The sequence below is a fragment of the Taeniopygia guttata genome, chromosome 4, assembly GCF_048771995.1.
Source record: "Taeniopygia guttata chromosome 4, bTaeGut7.mat, whole genome shotgun sequence".
Lineage (NCBI taxonomy): Eukaryota > Metazoa > Chordata > Aves > Passeriformes > Estrildidae > Taeniopygia > Taeniopygia guttata.
Window position 1 is genome coordinate 33,274,878 of NC_133028.1, and position 19,199 is coordinate 33,294,076.

The 19,199-nt window shown below is 34.3% G+C and overlaps 1 protein-coding gene across 39 annotated transcripts in view; it reads right to left on the reverse strand.

Annotated features, from left to right (window-relative positions):
• TENM3 (teneurin transmembrane protein 3) overlaps positions 1-19,199 on the reverse strand; it is a 1,292,556-nt gene that overhangs the window by 845,705 nt on the left and 427,652 nt on the right. For all 39 annotated transcript variants that reach the window (XM_072927763.1, XM_072927759.1, XM_072927755.1 and 36 more), the window contains one exon: positions 8,371-8,410. The gene's annotated coding sequence lies outside the window, so the exon portion shown is untranslated. The remainder of the gene's footprint in view (positions 1-8,370; positions 8,411-19,199) is intronic.

The following is a 19,199-nucleotide window of genomic DNA, read 5'->3' on the forward strand; positions in this document are numbered from 1 at the left end:
TTGCAAAGTTGACTGCAAGAAGGGTTTTTGATGCTATTTTCTTTCTACTGCAAAACTTTCATACATACCTCTACTTAACACATGAAAGAAAAAAAAATGAACTAAAGCTAAAGGATTCAAATCAAAACAATACTGTACTGCCAGCCACTTGTTTTATACCCTAGTCTGAGGCAAAGGCTGCTTTGAAGACTGATAACTGCTGCAAGCTTTAAACCTCTGGGTAGTTTTACATTTTCAAGTGTTTCCACAGGGTAGACTCCACTCCACAGTACTCCTAAATGACAGCTATGCTTGAACACACAACTATGCATTAAGCAAGGAGTGGCAGAGTAACATCTCATGCATTTGACACCTCTGAAGTATCTGTTTTAGCTGAATCCTAATAGTTTCAGATGCAAAAGCATCACTTGAAACATAAAACAATAAGCAAGTATGAACACTGCTAACCTGATGAAGGAGCTGTTATTTTCTAGGTTATATTTGTAGTCACTTAATTTTTTTCAAAGGTTAAAAATTCTGGTAGATCTTTTCATTTCCAAATCACAATACTAGATAAGCTAAACATAAGTGTAAAAAAATACCTTTCAGAGAATGCAAGCAAGGTGTAATAGGAATTTTTCTGTATGCATAGCTCAGGATATATTATCTCATCAAGGTAAAAGTAACAGTTTCATAATGATCTGGGGCCTGAATTAGTAGTGTTGTAATAACTTTGTAATGGGAGAATTTGTTGAGTACTGTTGTAAGAGTTTAATGATGGGGGATTTTGAGACCAATGAAATATTTTCTCTCACTGTCTCTCCTGGTGAGAAACATAATGGAAAAAAACAGGAAAGAACTATAGCTACTCCCAGATCAGTGGATAACTTCCACCATCACCGCTATAAAAAACATTTAGCTCAATGGACAATTCTCACAATTTCAAAATAGAAAAATTGGCAGTTGATAAACACAGGAAACATGGTGGTTTTGATTGTTATCACAGATAAGAGCACTTTATCTCGCTTTTCAAGATAACTGACTACAGACACTGCACTGAGGAATTAAAAGATGTAATATACATGATATTGGTGAAAACAGTAGGAATAATCGGTCTACTCTGACGCAAATAGTAAAACAGAAAATTATTTACTGTTTCTGAAAAATGTAACACTGCAAAACTATAAAATAGAATTATGCACAAGCCACTGCCAAACTGAAAAGTCATTTTAAGGTGAAATAAAACATCAGTTTTCATTCAAACAGGAAATTTAATCTGCATCTCTTATAGGTTCAAGAACTTTGGAAAAATATATGGATTCTAATTCATAATAATAAATTGCTCTACCTGTAAATATAAAAGGATATTTAACTATCCTCCACTAGTGCTCCATATACTTCCAGTCAGTGGCCCTATAACTGACTTCTGGTTGACATCTAAATATGGGAATGAACTGATCAATTTTAATAGAAACACATTCATATAATTGGTGGATGTACAATAAAAGAGGTTCAGACATTCACTCTACTCAATTAAGACATTTAGAGGCTAGTGGGGAAAATAGAGAAAGTTTTAGAATTTTCCCCCCAATCCCCAGAAATTACTACTAGTACATTCTGCTTTGACCCAAATACGTGACCTTTGGAACACACAAACCAAGAAGTAAAGCTACATTTCTTGTTCAATAAAGTCAGGAATATAGTTGAACTATATTTCTTTTTCTTTTTCAACTTTCTTCCACTCAGATTCTACATCAAGATTTCCTTTAATACAATTATCAGTACATGAAACTACTACAACATGGGTTAAAGAAATGGAAAATGAATAAAAGAAGTGCAATTATGCATTTCAGAAATACAAAACTACATATAAGTTAAAAGGATTAAAGTTTCAGACCTGAAAATCTCTATTAGGATGAACAATTTCTGTCTGACCACAGTTATGTTTAAACAACATAGTTTATATGTATAGATACAGAAATAGGCCTTACTAGAAAAAAACAAACAACAAAGAACAACCTAACACTTTCCATCCAGCTGTTGAAATACAAAAGAGCTTACTGTAACATATCAGCAATATATCTATATCAGCATTATAAATGTTATTGAGATTATAATATTGTACTTTCACTTCTTATTTTTTCTTTTTTCCCAAGAAGTGTCTACTGCCAATTGTGAACGTATTTTGTAAGAAATATAATTTTATTTACTAGAATGCAAGCTGATCCTAAATAGATGTCTTGCATTATATGTCTGGCAGTTTTTTGGGGGAACATTACATAGCCACTTAGTAACAACAACAAAGTCTGTGTTATTTCTTTAAAAAGTATGACTATTTAGACAAATGTCAAAAAGGATGATAAACATTTCTGTATAAGATAGACATGTGGTATCCTGTGAAAGATAATTTGGGTAGTCAGTAAATCCCTACTGGCACAAATGTGAGGAGACACTGGCCAGAAAAATCTGTCTGGTTTTCAGAATGTGTAACACTTCTCTTAGAGAAATAAAAGAGTTTCTCACTAAAATCTTAGCTGTCACATTAGCATTAAATCAGTGCCTGCCAGCAAACATGGTGAAAGGGTGTTAAAGGTTCTCATTGTAAATACTATTTTTCTGAGAGCTTAAACAATACTACAGAAAAGGGCTCTGGGCTGAAGTGTGGAATACTGCATATCTCTTAGAATTTGTGTCTCTAGGCACTTATTTTTTAATTCCTTTACTGAGATAGGTTCTAATCTTGAAAAGCAAAGCTTAAGTGAAAGCAGTAGGACACAATCCCTAAGAATGCTCAAGCACTGGGCACTCAACATGCAACTTGCAATCTGATCCTCCTTGCTGGGATCCCAGTCAGAATTTGGTTCCTTATAATTTCTTTAAATTAAATTGATTCAGGACTACCACAGTTTAAAGATATTTTGTTTGGATTAAGAGCTGAATTCATATATTTCCATGTGAAAATTCTTCATGAGCATTCACTCATAGGCATTTCTCCATCTTTCTTTTGTAAAAGAAAAACCAGAATCTACCACTGAGACACCAGTCTCCACTGAATTAATCCCATTTCCCCCAAGGACAGCTCCAGAAGAGCCACCATCAAGGTACTTAGAAAGGGAAATCAGTGTAGGTCATGAAAAGAAAAACTGAATACGAACAAAGACCTTAGAAGGTTGCAGAAGTTGAATAATGAACCAATTGAACAAATGCTAGAGTGACATCCAATCTGCAAATGTACAGAAACAAGATGAGAAAATACCATGTATCTCTTAAAAAAAAGGAAAAAGAGAGCATTATTTCCTGAAAAATATAATTTAACATACCAGATTATAAAGAAAAGCCTTCTTATTATGTATCTCAGCTAGTCCATACCAGAAACATAGGAGTGAACCTAAATTGCACTTCTATTTGTGCCACCAAATAAGCATTCATACAGACCACATAGAGAATGCCCCAAAGTATGTGTGAAATATATTAAATTGTTCCTAAACACAGGCTGTTTTTCAAAAAAGAAATTCAAATGCTGTTGATTTTGTCATTGAAACTTTTAAATTTTTTTGCCACTTCTCAAGATAGTCAGAAACAGAATTCATCTCTACAAGAAAAAACAAAATAGTATTTTAAATAGTGTCCCATCTATTTAGCAAAACCAGAATGAAAGGTTTAAACATTTTAGAAAACATTGACCAGGTCACTGTGTTAGTAATGGTATCTCTACAACAGTTTTGAGCCAACACTTCCCTTTCATTTCAACCATTGGAGTTTGGTATGTCTGCAAACGGAGTCTTAAGTCCCAAATAGTAACTGGAGCTAAATACTTTGGATCAAAATTAATGAAAAAAGAAATATTGTAATGGAATGTTATGAAGTAATGATAAGGTAGACAAGACTACTTTTAACTAAGTATCATTAGCCTGTAAGAAAGAATTAGTAGACTTCCATAGAGGAGGTCTAAGGTCATATCTAAACAGAAACGGGCTTGAGGACACTGAAACCTGGAAGATTTCAACAACAGCAAAAGCAGGCCTGAGAAAAGCCCTATCTGGTTTACCTGAGTAAACTAAGCCTTACACATGCTAACTTAAACATTATGTATCTAAGCATAATTAGACCTGATTTGAACTACTTAAATTTTAATGCTGCAGCCTCCTTTATACAGAAGCAGAAAGATAGCTACTGGGTGAATGGATTTTGCCTGAGAAAGGGAGAAGGATACTTCAACACTGCAAAGACAGAAGATATTGCCACACAAAAACAGGACAAAAAATTTCATTAACACTTCACAGGTGTCCTAGGGTGACGTTATGGTGTTTGTATCTCCAATCGTGTGTTCTGTTTATGTTTGATACTATGTTCTGTGCTTTCAGAACTGACTCTGAAAGTGAAGGTTTGTTTTGCCTTGTTATCATCTGGTTCACCTCCCGCCATGGTCTGCTGTCTAGAAAAGGCTAGGGCTGGCTGGCTGGCTTTTGCTTTGCTTGCTTGCTTGCTTGGCTTGCTTGCTTTGCCTGCTTTCTTGCTTTGCTTGCTTCTGCTTTTGCCTTTGCTTCCTAGTTAGGTTAGCTAAGCAGTCCAATTCTTTCCCTGGACTGTTGCTTTTTCCTTTCCTCTTCCTGAATACCATCCAACCTGCTCTGGACATCTGGGAAACACCAAGGAACACCAGGAGCCTGCATTTGGTGATCTGCAGCAGCCATCCCCAGTGCTGGAGAGCAATCCCCAGCGTCCAGACCTGGAAGACCACTCCCAGGAAAGACTCTCTGGATTTGTTCATCTCTTCAGAGTGGTGAAAGAGTTTTGTTGTCATCTGGTGTTGTTAATTGTTTTGGTGCTGGGGAGTGTTTTGTTCGTTGAATAAACAGGTTCTTTTCCACTTCTCTCTCAGAGGAAATTTTTCCCTGAACCAGGTGGGTGGGGAGGGGCCGTGGGGGTTTATTTCCTGGGGGCTCCTTTCAGAGGGTTTTCCCCAAATTTGCCCTAAACTAGGACAACAGGTAACAATTGCTGAGTTCAACAAGTGGCAGTGCTTTCAATGACTGTGCTGGTCTACTTAAACTAAAGAGATTGAATTCCTTATTAATGCATCAATTGAAAAAAAAGGTTGTTTACAGAACCATTTGTTTTAATATCTTTTTTTTATTCTGAACTTTTTTTAAAGATCTAGGGTGGTTCCAAACAATTTCTAATTTTCTCTCTCATAGGGGCAACTATTTCATAACTATTAACATTTGTTTTATTTATTGCAAAATTTAATTCCTTTTAGTGTGAAATAATAATTAAGAATACCCAGCCTAGGTGTGATCTGTAAAATTTAACAGGAAGGAGAAAAATAAACATATGCATAGGTTAAGCCCAAGGTCAAACATATCAGCAGAAGCAAAGTCAGAAGTTCATAGATAAGCTGAAATCCTATTAATTAGCATGACATTGACATATTTTGTAAAACTACAAGCAAAGATTGCTTGCTGTGTAATAATGTATCCTAATAACTCTCAGTGGGAACATCAGCTTGGAGAAAGGAAGTGATGAGAAAGTGAATAGTAACAAATTATTAGATACATAGTATTCACTAAATAGTTATAAGAAATTAATAAATGATACATCTTATTGACTAGCGAGGGTTAATTTATCTCTCACATCTAATGCAATGTTAGAATTGCAAAGGTACTGAGAACTGTAAGATGTAACTGCAATAAAAATAAAATGTAATGTAAAGTTAAAAAAGCAGATATAAAGAAAAGCGTCTTTTGTCAGACCTAAATATACTGAAGTCCATATTGGTCAAGTCAGTATAAAGTATAAGAAAAAACTCAAATTAGACATTTGATAAATATGCTATATTTTGGACAAGCGAAAGTGGCTTTTGTAAAGGAAATTATTCATTTATAGACCTACTGAAGCACTTTTTCTCATTCAACAGACACATGAATGTGAGTGATTTGGTTGCCTGGAGTTGCTCAGTAGGAGTCTACCTTGGATATGCAGAAGGTTTTTCTTAGAGTTTTTCAACAAAGGCTATTATAAAAAGTAAGCAGATGAGAAGGCAGCCATGTATAACAGACTTTAAAAGCAAAGTAGTAGAGAGGAAAGATCCAGTTTCTGAAATCGTGAGACATTGCTGCTGGACTTTTTAAAAAAAGTTTTTCTGAGGCCTGTGCTGTTCAACATTCAGAAATAATCTGGGAAAAGGGATGAGGGTTGTTGAAAAATGTTCCTGATTGGAGTTATTTAGGTTAGCCAGGACAAGAACAGACAGCACAGAATTCCAGAAATTCTGTACTCACAAGCAAGCCTGAGTGACAAGGCAAAACACTGGCAGAATAAATGCCCTGCAAATAAATGTAAAGTGATACACAAGAGAGGGTGAGGGAAGGTGGGAAATGTAACATAGTGGGCCTGGAGTTGACAGTCACCATGGAGAAATGACCCATAGTTGCATAACCATTCAATATTGGTATTCAGTAAGAAACTAAGAAAGAAAAGCTGAAGGAATGATTTTGAAATAATATAAACCTAAGAACTTCTCACACTTTGAAAGTGATGAGTAGCATGCAAAACCCAAAACAGGGCAAGAAAGATGAACAGCTTCTATACAGAGCAGGATACTTCTCTTGAAAAGGCCATCTCCACAGAAGGATATAGATGAGGCTCACAAATCACTGGTGGCATAAAGGGAATGGATTGTCTACAGCTCAATCAAATCCGATGCAATGTAGATTCAAATTAAGATAGAAGAAATCACACTCATAAAGTTCTTTATGCATGAAATTAACAAGGAAGTAGACCCATGCACATCATACTTGTTCTAAGACTTAAATAGGTTTGTGGGAATATATTCAGGGAACCAAAATACAACAAATTTTTGATCTTTATAAACCATACACATGTGATGAAACTTCAACAGCTAAAACTGCTGGAGGTTGAGGAATCTAACTAGAAGTAAGAACTTCTAGTTCTTACCCTTCCCTGGGCATAAATTTACAATCACTGCCCAAAGACAGAATGCTGTCCAGACAATTCTTACCCTAATCCAATATGGGCATTATTCTTTTGCTGTTTCCACATTTCATTACTTTTAGGCAGCTGCCTGAAGTGGGCATGGATGCCTTTGAGGCACCTAATCTTGTTGATGTGTGGTACATTTAAAATACTTGCTTCTCAGTTTTGGATTGCTCTTCGAGGGCAGGAGGGAAGAGGAATCATAAAATGTAAGTGGTACAGGATGTCACTTATACACTCTGGCATCTTTGATTGGATACTGTCTGAAAGATCAGAAATTTGTCATTCTGTTAGGGTAGTTCAATGAGTTTTTTGCCTTATCATGTCCATGAAGTATCTTGCTTTAAATGCCACTATCTTATAAGTGAATCAGCAGACAAGTGCAAACATGGAATCTCACTGAAAAGTTAACAAGTCTCCCAAGGAGAATTGCCCTTTGCCATTGAAGAATATCTCCTGGCAACAATTGGAATACCAATGAGATTAAATGCAACCTCCTCTAAAGATTTTCAAATGAAACAACATGGCTTTATCATAGCACTAAGTAGTAACACTTCATTTAATATGTACATTAATTATTGCTGAATTATAATGGATTGTCTAAAACATTGTATAATATTCACATTAATACTAAATGAATTCATTATGATGAGTGTAATTACAATGAATACTAACTAAATTAATGACAGCTAGACATGCTAGAAAAAGTGTTACCCATTTACTTGACATGTTCCAAATGGAATACATTTTGTTAATGTATTTAGAAGAGTAGTGTGAATAGTTTGAATAGTAGTGCAAAGTAGACTGTTTAGCAGAGATTTTTTTTTAGTATCATTGAACAAATTATCTTACTGTATGTTAGGCTTCGATGCACATATATATATAATGAAATCTGAATGCATTATCTGAATCAAATAAAAACAGTAAATCATCAAATCAGTCTTATCCTTATGATTGTATTTAGTTTCACTTCTACACATATATGAATAAAATCCTAGATGCACGGTCAGAAAATCAGGAAGTCAGGAGACAGACTGTATATGCTGCTGTGCCCCAGTTTTGCACTCCAGTATTCATTCTGGTGTGCACTCTGCAGATCAACCATATTCCAGGAAAAGCCTGATGTCAGGTGGTATGTTTAGCATGCTTCTGCATTCATATTTCTTGACCTGGTGGCCTAAGCCTTACATAAACTATTCTTGCCGATGGCAAAAGAAATTTGGCTTGGGAATTATATCTGTAGTCACATGCCAGATGTCTCACAGGCTCTCACAGAGTATTAATTGTTCACCACTTTTCAAGGAAGAAGTCAGTATTATCCATAAGATTTTAGTAGATTTAGAAAAATAAATTGTGACGCCTAATTCATCAGGGGAGACAAAAAGAGTTACTTACAATGCTGTTTTCAATCAATGGAATGCAAGTTTGCTGCCATCTGTGAAAGAAAAAGCAAAAGAAATATTATTTCTCATAGGTCACAGAATTTTAAAAATTTTATGTACAAGTAAAGAGAGTATAATTAGATGTTATAGTAGTATTAGACAACTAAAATATTATCCTACTTATTCTCCTCTGCTTTGATTCAACACTTTGATTCAAAGGCAACATCATTGACTGGATTCCTTCTTTTGCACTAATACATCCAATATAGCATAAAATGTAAAAAACATTCACTACTTTGTCCAAAGAAAAGAAAAATCAGTGGATCAGTAGGGCAAACAAGGATTGAAAATGCTGCCAAACACTTGACAAAACATCAAAACACAGCTTGATTCTTTGTTCACACAACAGAAGATACAAAGGAAAAAGTATCATCCTTTAACTTTTCTTGTATTGTATTTCAGAGGAAGATGAACTGTAGCCTTCCGGCAATCGCTAATGCAGTGTTTGTCTTCTGTGTTGAGATTATCCACCTGGGTGCTGCTCTGGAGCTCCCTGGGCTATTTTGACACTGCATCCAGATGCTCCAATTTTGCTTCAGTGACTCAAGAGCAGAGCCAATATGCCTTAAAGCAATGTTCAAAGGGTTAGGTCTTGATGAACAATTAAAGCACTCAGAAGTGTTTCTGCGCATCTCTGACTGGTGCTGAAGAGACTTAAGTGGCCGTTGTGTGACATCAAGGCAGGGAATATGCAATAGAGAGATTCAGTTCTACACTCAAGGTGAATGTGGATTTTGCCCCTCTTTTATAGGAAAAAGTGTAAGTACAGAAGAAAAATATTAATGATTTTAACTGCTGTATAGCAGTTCTAGAAAGGGTATTTGTCTGCTTTCTATAAACCGCTTTAAAAGGCCTAGTTAGAAATATTTTATTAAAGTTGCATTTGTCATATATTCTCACTTTGAGACCAAAATAATTTACTGTTTGAGCAAGACTTTTTAAAGTGAATCTGCATTCCTATTGAATCTAAGCATAATTTCAGAGAAAATAAAGATCTATGTACTTCAATGTACTTAAGCAGTCCATAAATGAAAAGCTAACTCAAGCACTGAGTATTATTATTCCAACTGCTTAATATTTATGGATTTAAAACTCATTTTGAAAAATATCATTCATTTAACTGGAGAATAACTTCATCTATTTAATGCCACGAAACCAGAGAAATACATAAGACTCCATCACATCCAAAACACGGGTCCTGAAACTAAAAAGTAAAGGCACCTGATCATCTAATACAAAGACAAGTAACACATTTTTTAAAGTTTCTTACTTGTGAAGAACAAATAATGATAATTTCATATGTGCTTTACATATTTTTTGTGAAAAAGCATAATTTAGCTATTTTATTTATTATTTCATCTTTTAACTTTTCATTCTTGAGATTTTCCTTAGTTTTGAGAGAAATAAGCCAGGGCATGGCTTATAACAAAGGCTTAATAAAGGAATGGTTTATATAAACAGGAAATATTCCCATGTTTGCAAGAGTTTCACTTTGGGTTTTGTTTAGGGTTTTATATTGGGTTTGTTTTATTTTGGCTTTTTGTTTGTTTTTTTTTTTTTTAAGTTCCTGAGCATCAGTTTTAGTCTTCTGATATGACAGGAAGTAAGAAAACAATTACATGTGGCAATTATCTTTGAAGAAAGTTTTACCTAAACAATGCCAGTGCATGACTTATGTTGGAAGACAGAGATTTGATACAGAATGCAAATTGCGTACCAGGAGGGAGTTAACTGCCAGAAATCTTGAGAGACACAAACTAAGGCTGAGGGATGCCCTGAAAGAAATTTTCTCGGGGTGAAAAAAGAAAAAAAAAAAAATCACTGCAAAAATTCACTTTATAATCCCTCCAGCACCTTCTCCTCCACTGTTTCTGTTAACTTTGCATCTGGTTGCTGCTGCCAGTTAGCTCACCTACTGTGCTGACTGGGCAGGACAGAAGAAACACATCTGAATTTGCCTGTCCTGCTGATCTCACAGTCTGGTTACAGGTTTCATCAAACCTTGCATGCAGTTCAGAAGTTGTTCATGTACTAAAGCTTCATACTTGCATCTGCTTTATATGAATGGACAACCACTTTAAAGATTTGTATCTTGTATGCTTGCTTTGAATTCTGCTAAATTAATTTTTTCTTTTTTTCTGAAATCCATAAAGTAAGAGAAGATTCTTGGATACGAAACAGAACACAATAAGAATTATTATCAAAATTCTTATTATAATTTTTAATACACAGTTTAAATCTAAGAATGTGCAGGTCAGAGAAAAGAAATAAAGATTTATATTCATATTTTATGATTGTTTTTACTTCTGTAGTTCAGAAATCATTTTCAGTCTTAAAAATAAAAAATTTGCTGAAGTATCCCAAGTTCTCCATAATGGAAGTTAGTTTTAGTTTTATGGACTAAGAAGGTCCAGCATTATCAAGAAAGACAGATGATTAATTAAAAATATAATTCAGAATATTCTATTAGCAATAACTTTGGCTTGAACATTGCACTACATCTTTTTGCAAAAAGGTCAACAAGCAAAAAAGTAAGAGTTAGAAAATACACCTGACTCTTCCAGAAAGAATGTTATCTTTGGGCGTTCTGGTTAGAAGTCTTCCAGAAAAATGCATTATTTTGGAAGAAATGACACATATGAACAGCTCTGAGTTCAAGTACTTTTCATATCAGCATTTAATAAAAAGCACAAGCAACACAAATCTATCAGATATTTCAAAATTGTCTCCTGACAAGAGGGCATCAGGTCTGCCTAAACACCTACTATGGTACAACCACCTTCTTAATGTACAGAGAATATTCCTTTCCTCCATGAAATGCACGGTGGATCTCTGTGAATATGTGTAATTAAAAAAGGAATGGATTTGTTTTCCTGGGTAAACTTAAAGGGAGAGCTGAAAAAACTAGGCATGAAGTTTTAGGAAACATGGTTATTTGGTTTGTGTCTTGTATATCTCTTGGAGAAGGAAGGACACTGTGTTCTTGACCATTACTTCACTGATACAAAGTAAAAGCTTGGGAAATCGAGACTAACACCAAGTGTTCTTTCTGAGTAAGGAGGGGCATGTTACCATCCTTGTCCTTTATTACAGCTCTAAAGGAAGGGAAAACCATTCACTAAATTAAGACTCAGGAACTCTGGGTTTCACAACTGGTACCAACAACCATTCTGTGTGACTCTGAAAATATTTGCAATATTTGACAACCTATTCTGTATCTGTACACATTTTCCTGCAAGAGATCAACATCGGACATTTGCAGGTAAGATTTTTCTAGCTTGATTTTTCCCCATTTAAAAAACCAAAAAAAACTATACTTTGTTCTGTCTTTTCCTTACATCCATTGGCACTGTAAAAGGTAGTGAAAAATTACTCATTTCCTAAATGGTGAGTGTTTCTTTTGTATTGATCCTTGTGTCTGAAATTAAATAAGCACTTGTGGCCAGCAAGTTCTACTTCTTCTTGATAGAGGCATGCTAGTTCAGCTCAGAACGGGTTCTTGAACTGGGAAGTGTTAGGAAACATGGAAGTATATGCAAGAGGGCTTTAAGTATTATGTAAATAATTTTCAGTTAGATGCTTTAAGAAAAAGGGTATTGAAAAAAATCCAGTCATCTTCCCCCTTCTCTACAACACCCCTACACTTCAACTAAAATTATGCATTTAGGGACAAAGAAAACCATACTTTGATTTTATTTAGAACTGACAGAAATAGTCAGGAGATATTTAAAAACAAAAAATGCGGGAAAGAACTATCCTTCTATGTTCCCAAAAGTAGCATTTTTCTCCAGTCCTTAATTTGTATACTTGACGGAGACATAGCAACTCTACAGAAGCTATTTAAACACAAAACTGAAGAACTGGAAATGAAAGATTAGGCTTACACACTCTTTGTAAATCATTCATGGAAGTGAAGAGAATCCCCCCTCTCTTCACTTATTCAATAGCTCTGTGGTTAGGGCCTCATCTGATATACAATGTGGGACAATCAGGTTCAAGACCTTGTCTGCACATTCTTGAACCCACATTTTCACTTTCCCAAAAGAGTTCTTAAACCAGTGAGAAATCTATAATTGGCTCTTCTCAATCCCCATGGAAAAAGCTGTTCTGCATGGATTATTTAAATACTGAGTCAAAGAGAGAGAATGACTCTTTGGTCTGGTGGTTAAAGAATTCACTTGGGAGGCACAGAGCTCAGTCAAAGCAGCAGTTCAGATAGTTCAGGTGAGAGCATACCCCTGCAGAATATCCAGTGGTTAGGTGATTCCCCTGGAAGGTAGAAAATAAAGGTTTAAATCTCAGTCAGGGGGAAGGGGTTGAAACCTAGTCTCCTATATTTAGGAGTTATTGCATTAAGAAACATATGGTGAGATCTTCAACTTTGCGGGGGGAGAGGTGAGTGAGTGGAGATGGGAAGATGAAGAGAAACAGTTGTTATCTCTTCAATGTTAGTTTTGTGAATCTATTCCTGTTCCAAAACCAAAATATTAAGTCATTGCAAATTCAGTCTGAATTTTGACAAGCTTTTTATATTGCTATCAATCAATTTATTCACCAGAGTTATATTCAGATAGTTAATGCAAAACAACATTTTCTTCCTTGCAGGCTCAGATTAGACTCCCAGTTAAAGCCTGGATTAATTTCTTTTGCACATCTGAAGCTGCCCTCTACATATAGTGTACATACACAGAGTAATCCTTGTGGAGTTAGCATTAACTGCCATTTAAAAACAATTCTATGAATTGCATTCTAAAATGCTATGGGATGAGATGGAAATAGTATAGTAGGAGCTCACTTAACATTTTAACATTTCAAAGGTAAAGGGTATATTCATCAGACTTTTTATGAGAAAGGAATGACCATGCTTTTTTTTTTTTTTTTTTTTTTTTTTTTGAGATCATATCTTGACACAAAATAATTCAGCATAGTTCATCTGGAACTAGTATTTTCCTATTTCTTGTATCACTGCTGTCAGCCTCCTATTTTAATGCAGTATTTTATATTTAATTTATTATATAGGGTCTCCAAACATGCATTTGAGTCTATTTTATGAGAAAGTTAATAATTTTATTGAATAACAGAAAGGTAAACCTGAATTCCTGAGTACTTGCCATCAACACTGATCTAAGGATTCATTTACTTACCTGAACATTAGATAAAGACTTTTGTTGTTGATTATACTTGAACAAAGCATTATTCACTTATAGAATTTAAATCTTATTTTTCTTTCATTATCAATATTTCTCTCCTAAAACCTTCATGTTTTTCTGACAGCATTCAGAAGTTCCAGGGATATCAATGACAAGTTAACTGAGTGTAAATCTTTCCAACACAAAGTGGGTTTCCAGGGGAAAAGGTTGGTGAAGTTGAAAAGTTAAATTTGAAATAGCTTAATACAATTACTCGAATAATTTAATTTGTCTAATAGATAAATGTTATATATTCAGAAATACTCATTCTTAGGCCTCTCCTACACAGTATTATTACTTGCTGGCCTCTAAAAGCACACACAGTCAATATTTAATTCTTAATGTGAATGCAAGTATATGTTGTTGCTTTCACACGGCACTTTTTTTTTCACAATATGAGTGCAGGCAAAAATAATAAAATATTTTAAAATTTGCTAGCTAACAACAAGAGTAAATTATATCTATTTTTTTAATCTAGCTTTTTGCAAATGAACATATTCATTTGAATAAATTTTGTTTCTTGTGGGAAGTCTAATGTTTTATGATTCCCATGTTAGATTCTCCCCTCAGCACTTCCAAAAAAGTGAAACATCTTTTACAGTTAAGGTTCATACATTTTAAATTAAATGTCTTGTGGGAGTGGGAATAAAGTTTTAGTGTTAGAAATTACTAATTTTCAACTGACTCAAAAATAAAATAATCTTAATATAAATCTGCTTTATGAGAATATTTTAGACCTGTAATTTAAAATTAGGAATTATTTAAAAGTGCTGTGTACTAATAACATTAACAGATAGTAACATTAAATGTCAATAACATGTTGGTTTTAGCTCAGATATGTAAACAGTAGGTATTGGGGGGAAGATCATCCTCTTATGACTGACAGCTGGAGCAGGTGTCAATGTTGGTAATACTGGGAATTGTTATTTGGATTTTATTGGCTAATGTACCAGGCTGCTTATAAATATACAGTGATCTAAAGGTACTTTCACATAAAGGAAAACCTGACACACTTGTAGAATTTTGTTTCAACTACATAACAAGTATTTTACATGAGAAAAATAATGCCAGGTGGGCTTCAAATATTTTAAATATATTTTAACATATTATGGATCAAACTGTAGAAAAAACACCAAACCCTAAAAAAAGTTTCTCATCATGTTATTCAGAAATAATCATAAAGTGAAAATATCTTAATACATTCAATAGGTAGGCAAACTGGAAAATAATCAGGTTTTTCTACTTACTTCTGTTGAAAAACTCAGTTCAAAACGGTATTAGTTAAATTCACAGATTTAATTTTCCAAAAACACTGTATGATTTTTCTACCTGCTCATTATTGAATAACAATTCACCTAAACTTGCTTCAACTCCAGCATCACTGAGAAAAAAAAAGCATTAATGGAAAACTCAGTGCCAGGCAAGGCAGCTTCCATCACAGAAAAGAACATTTATAGCTAAATCCTCCATGATCATCATTGGGCACAAGATTGCATCTGAAATAAAAACCCCATACAGCAACAAAAATCACACCAACCACACTTAGGCAGACTATTTTTAGCATTGTATTTCTTTTGTTGCTTTTAACTCTGAAATAAAGAAGGACAAAGTAAAAATATACAGCTATATACAGTAAAATAAATATAAAAACATGTATATTTTTTTGGTGAGAAATTAGTTTAAAAACCATACAGAGATCTTTTGTGACTAAAAAAAAATAATTAGATAAATACACCTATATTAAAAAGTGAAAGCTAATATAATAAGACTGTTTGGTGGTACATTGCACCCTTTTCCAAAATTTTTCAATAATTTATATATGTGAAAAAAAAGAAACTCAATTATTCCTGGGCTATTGGTCTCAATCTCCCATAATGATTTGGGCAGTGTACCAGTACAACTAACTTCAATTCCATTCTTCTTAATTATATAGCATTAAACTCAAATTTTGTTAATTTTGTTGCTGAGAAAAAAGAGGTAGAAGCCACTGTATTTGTATTGTCATCTCATTTCCCATCCTTTTAAGACTTTTTTTTCTTCCCAAAGTGAGAATCTTTCACAATCTGAAATATCCGTTTTTATTTCTTTAATTGGGTGTTTCTATCAGGACCTTTTCAGTGAACTCTTCACATTTTAATATACTTCTGCTTCACTACTCTTGCTGATTGTTTCAGAGGTTGTGCAGAACACATTCCTGATCTTCACGAAAGCCGCTTTCAAGGTCTTTCATATTCTGCCATAATCCCCCAGTAATTACAAAGGCTCTCTTTGCAACAATAAGCAAATCTGAGAGGAGCTCTATAACCCTACATCACACACTAAATTGTACTTGGACATTTCAGTTAAATGTGCTTCCCTAGAGCCCCCAGCTTGCATACAAAATCTGTGAGATGCCAAAACACAAGAACTGAAAGGTTATGATGATGGCAACTGTCTCTATACAAAGCACTGATTAAATGAAATACAAAACACAGCTTGGAGAAAGGCTTTAGTTGGGGTGCAGTTAAATCCTCATTAGAAAAGCAAAGTTGACAGAGCTTAAAAACACTTATTTTATGCCTGATAATCATTAATCATCTTTACAGATCTTTTTTTCCCCTAGGATTTTAAAAGTGCTTTTTAATGTTCATCTGTAAGTATGCATATTTTTGTTTTATTTTAATTTTTTGGGGAAAAATGTCTTCCTGTCAAAGGAAAGACTTTGCCAGATATATGACTTAGTTGCAACCATTGCTTTCAGGTGTACGACCATGAGCTTTCAGAAGTCACCTTTCCTATTGCTGTACATGTATAAAGGATAAATGTACATTACATATCTTAAAAAATACAAAATCCTCTTTGCCCTCGTCTTTGTCATTCTCTGACTTTTCTCTGTCTATTGCTTGTTGATCAAGAACATAATTGTGTGGATTTTTTAATATCTTCAAAGGGCTACACCAAATTCCATCTATAACTCAACCCAAAGATTGTAAGGGTTCAGAATAAAGTAAGCCAGTACCATACATCTGATCTTACCTTGGTCTAAAAAGCTATAGGAAAAAGAAAACTGCTTTATGCAGTTTTCTGCCAATACAACTGGCCTAAACTATGTTAAATAACATGGGATAAGAATTCTGTACCATAAAAATGAGCCGACAACGGTCTCTACTTTTGAAAGGCCATACATAATGTGAAGATCTATTTTGTTTGAAAGCTCGTGATATAAATTTCTGATGCTGTGGCAGTATTAAAGATGCCTTTTGCTACCTTAAAATTTCCAACTTAATATATGCTGTGTTTTTCACTTGGTAGAGGAGTATTCCCTTACAAAGAACGGGGGAAACCAATATCTCTTAGCAAAAATGAGACTAGGGAACTGTGCAAATGATTTTCCAAATTCTGTGAGTGAAATCTGAAAGAAAACAAAATTAACTTTTATTTTCCTTTTTTTTTCTTGATGTGGTAAACTTTAACCCTGATACCAAATACAGAAAACAAGGAGAAAAAAGATTCCAGTAACATGTTCCTCACTTTTTGCTTAATAACAGTGTTCTTTGAACAATCAGCAATTATATGGAAATCTTACCTTTGCATTTCAGCTTTACCTGAAGGCTATTTAACCTCTAATTTCCAGGAACTCTTTAATCTTTATTGCTATGGGCAGTTTGTTGATAAGTATGCTTCTGTCTCTCCTGATGAAACTACTTATTACTTTTAATAAATATTCATATACTCAGTGAGACAGAGACAGTAAAAATTATTCTATTCCTGTTTATTGAACCAATTTACACAGGAAAAACAATATCTAATTACTATGCTAATGAATATTTATATATTGCATAGAAAGTGGAAATACACCAACAAAGGCAATGTCTGAAGGTGTTGCAATTACTTGCCGGAAAGAAAAGAAGGTGCAGGTTCATGTAAGTGAGATTTGCCTTCCCTTTCAACATGTGAACTGATTATTTTTTTAAAAGCTATTTCATTGAATGAAATGGGTCCAATTAGCTTCTTTAATTCAGTTCATAAGTTAATTCTGGATTTACCCATTTTGTTACTTTCATCTAACTTTGCTGCTTTTAAATTAACTGTAGTCACATATATATGGTTAATGTATTCAAGTAGACACACTTGCTGCAAGTGCAAAAAATACCGTTTCGAAGAATTTCACTGTGTTTTTGAAAACAATTGTAGGTAAAAGCTATTATGGAAAATCCACATTTTAATTTGATAACTGTATATTAGCAGGTGCAAACTTCAAGTTCTGCCTTCACTCATAGTCACTTTACATTCATTTTAAACCAAGAAATATTTGCTCCTGTGAGCGACATCTTACTCCTTAAAAGCCTGGTGCTAATGTGCAATGGTAGAAGGCACTTTGTAAAGTGTTACTTAATAAATAAAACAAAGGCAAGAGGGGAATGTATGGCTGTTTCACTATAGGAGCCTCTCCAGAATGCATTATACTTTAGTAAGAGCAGGACATATCAATCAGGGATGACAATAATAAGGCTTGTATCAGAAAAAGGCAACTTCCTCTTCCTCATAAAGCATGAATGGCAAACAGTAGGAGTCAGAAAGTACTCCAAATGTATAAAAACAAGGAATTAATATGACCTTCATAAGAATAATTAAATGAGTGCCCATGAGCTGTATATATATAATAGTGAAGGTGTACGCCTTTGCTTCCTTCAGTAAAGCAAGCATTAGGGTCTGCAATATAAGGAATGGTAAATGGTTATTTAGCCTGGAGAAAAGGCAGCTCAAGGAAGATCTTATTGTCCTCTACCAATTCCTGAAAGAACATTATAGTGAGTTGGGGATCAGCCTCTTCTAATGGCAACCAGTGACAGGACAAGGGGAAATGGCCTCTAGTGATACCAGGCAAGGTTGAGGTTGGATCTAAGAATTAATTTTTTACTTGAAGAGTGTTCAAGCATTGGAATGCACTCCCCAGGGAATTCCATGCCTGGAAGTGATCAAAAAAGACTGGATGTGGTACTTTGTGATATGGTTTGGTTGGCATGGTTAATTGGAGGTCTTGTTCAACCTTAATAACTCTGTTCCATGATTCTATGTGTACTGGATTAATACATAAATTTTGTTATTAGAGGCTAGTTAATATTTCCTATTAGGATGATCACAATTTTTAGGTTCAAGGACATGATAATTACATGATTTATGAAGCATGGCATTCAAAGGGAGAAGAAATAAAGGAGAAACCAAAGAGGAGACCTCCTGTACAAACCACCCTTTTTAGCAACGTGACCCAACACTAAGCCCTTTCTTAAACTACAATTGCATGGAAATCACACTATTAGGACGGAGAAAGTATCAAATATTTTCCCTAAATGACTCTTTTTGTGTACCACACTGGAACACAGTGCATACTGACAAAAATAAATTGCATGAAGGAATTACTACAGGAACATTATCTATACTTAAAATGCTCATTCAGTTTCAAATTGTATGCCTATTCATCATAATTAATTACAACAGCTAACATTTTTGGCCTAAGACTTATTTACAACTAAAATACTGGCATAATACCTTGGAATGGTATTTTGTGCACATACTTTAAATTTTCTATGGATTCAAACAGATATAACTTTCA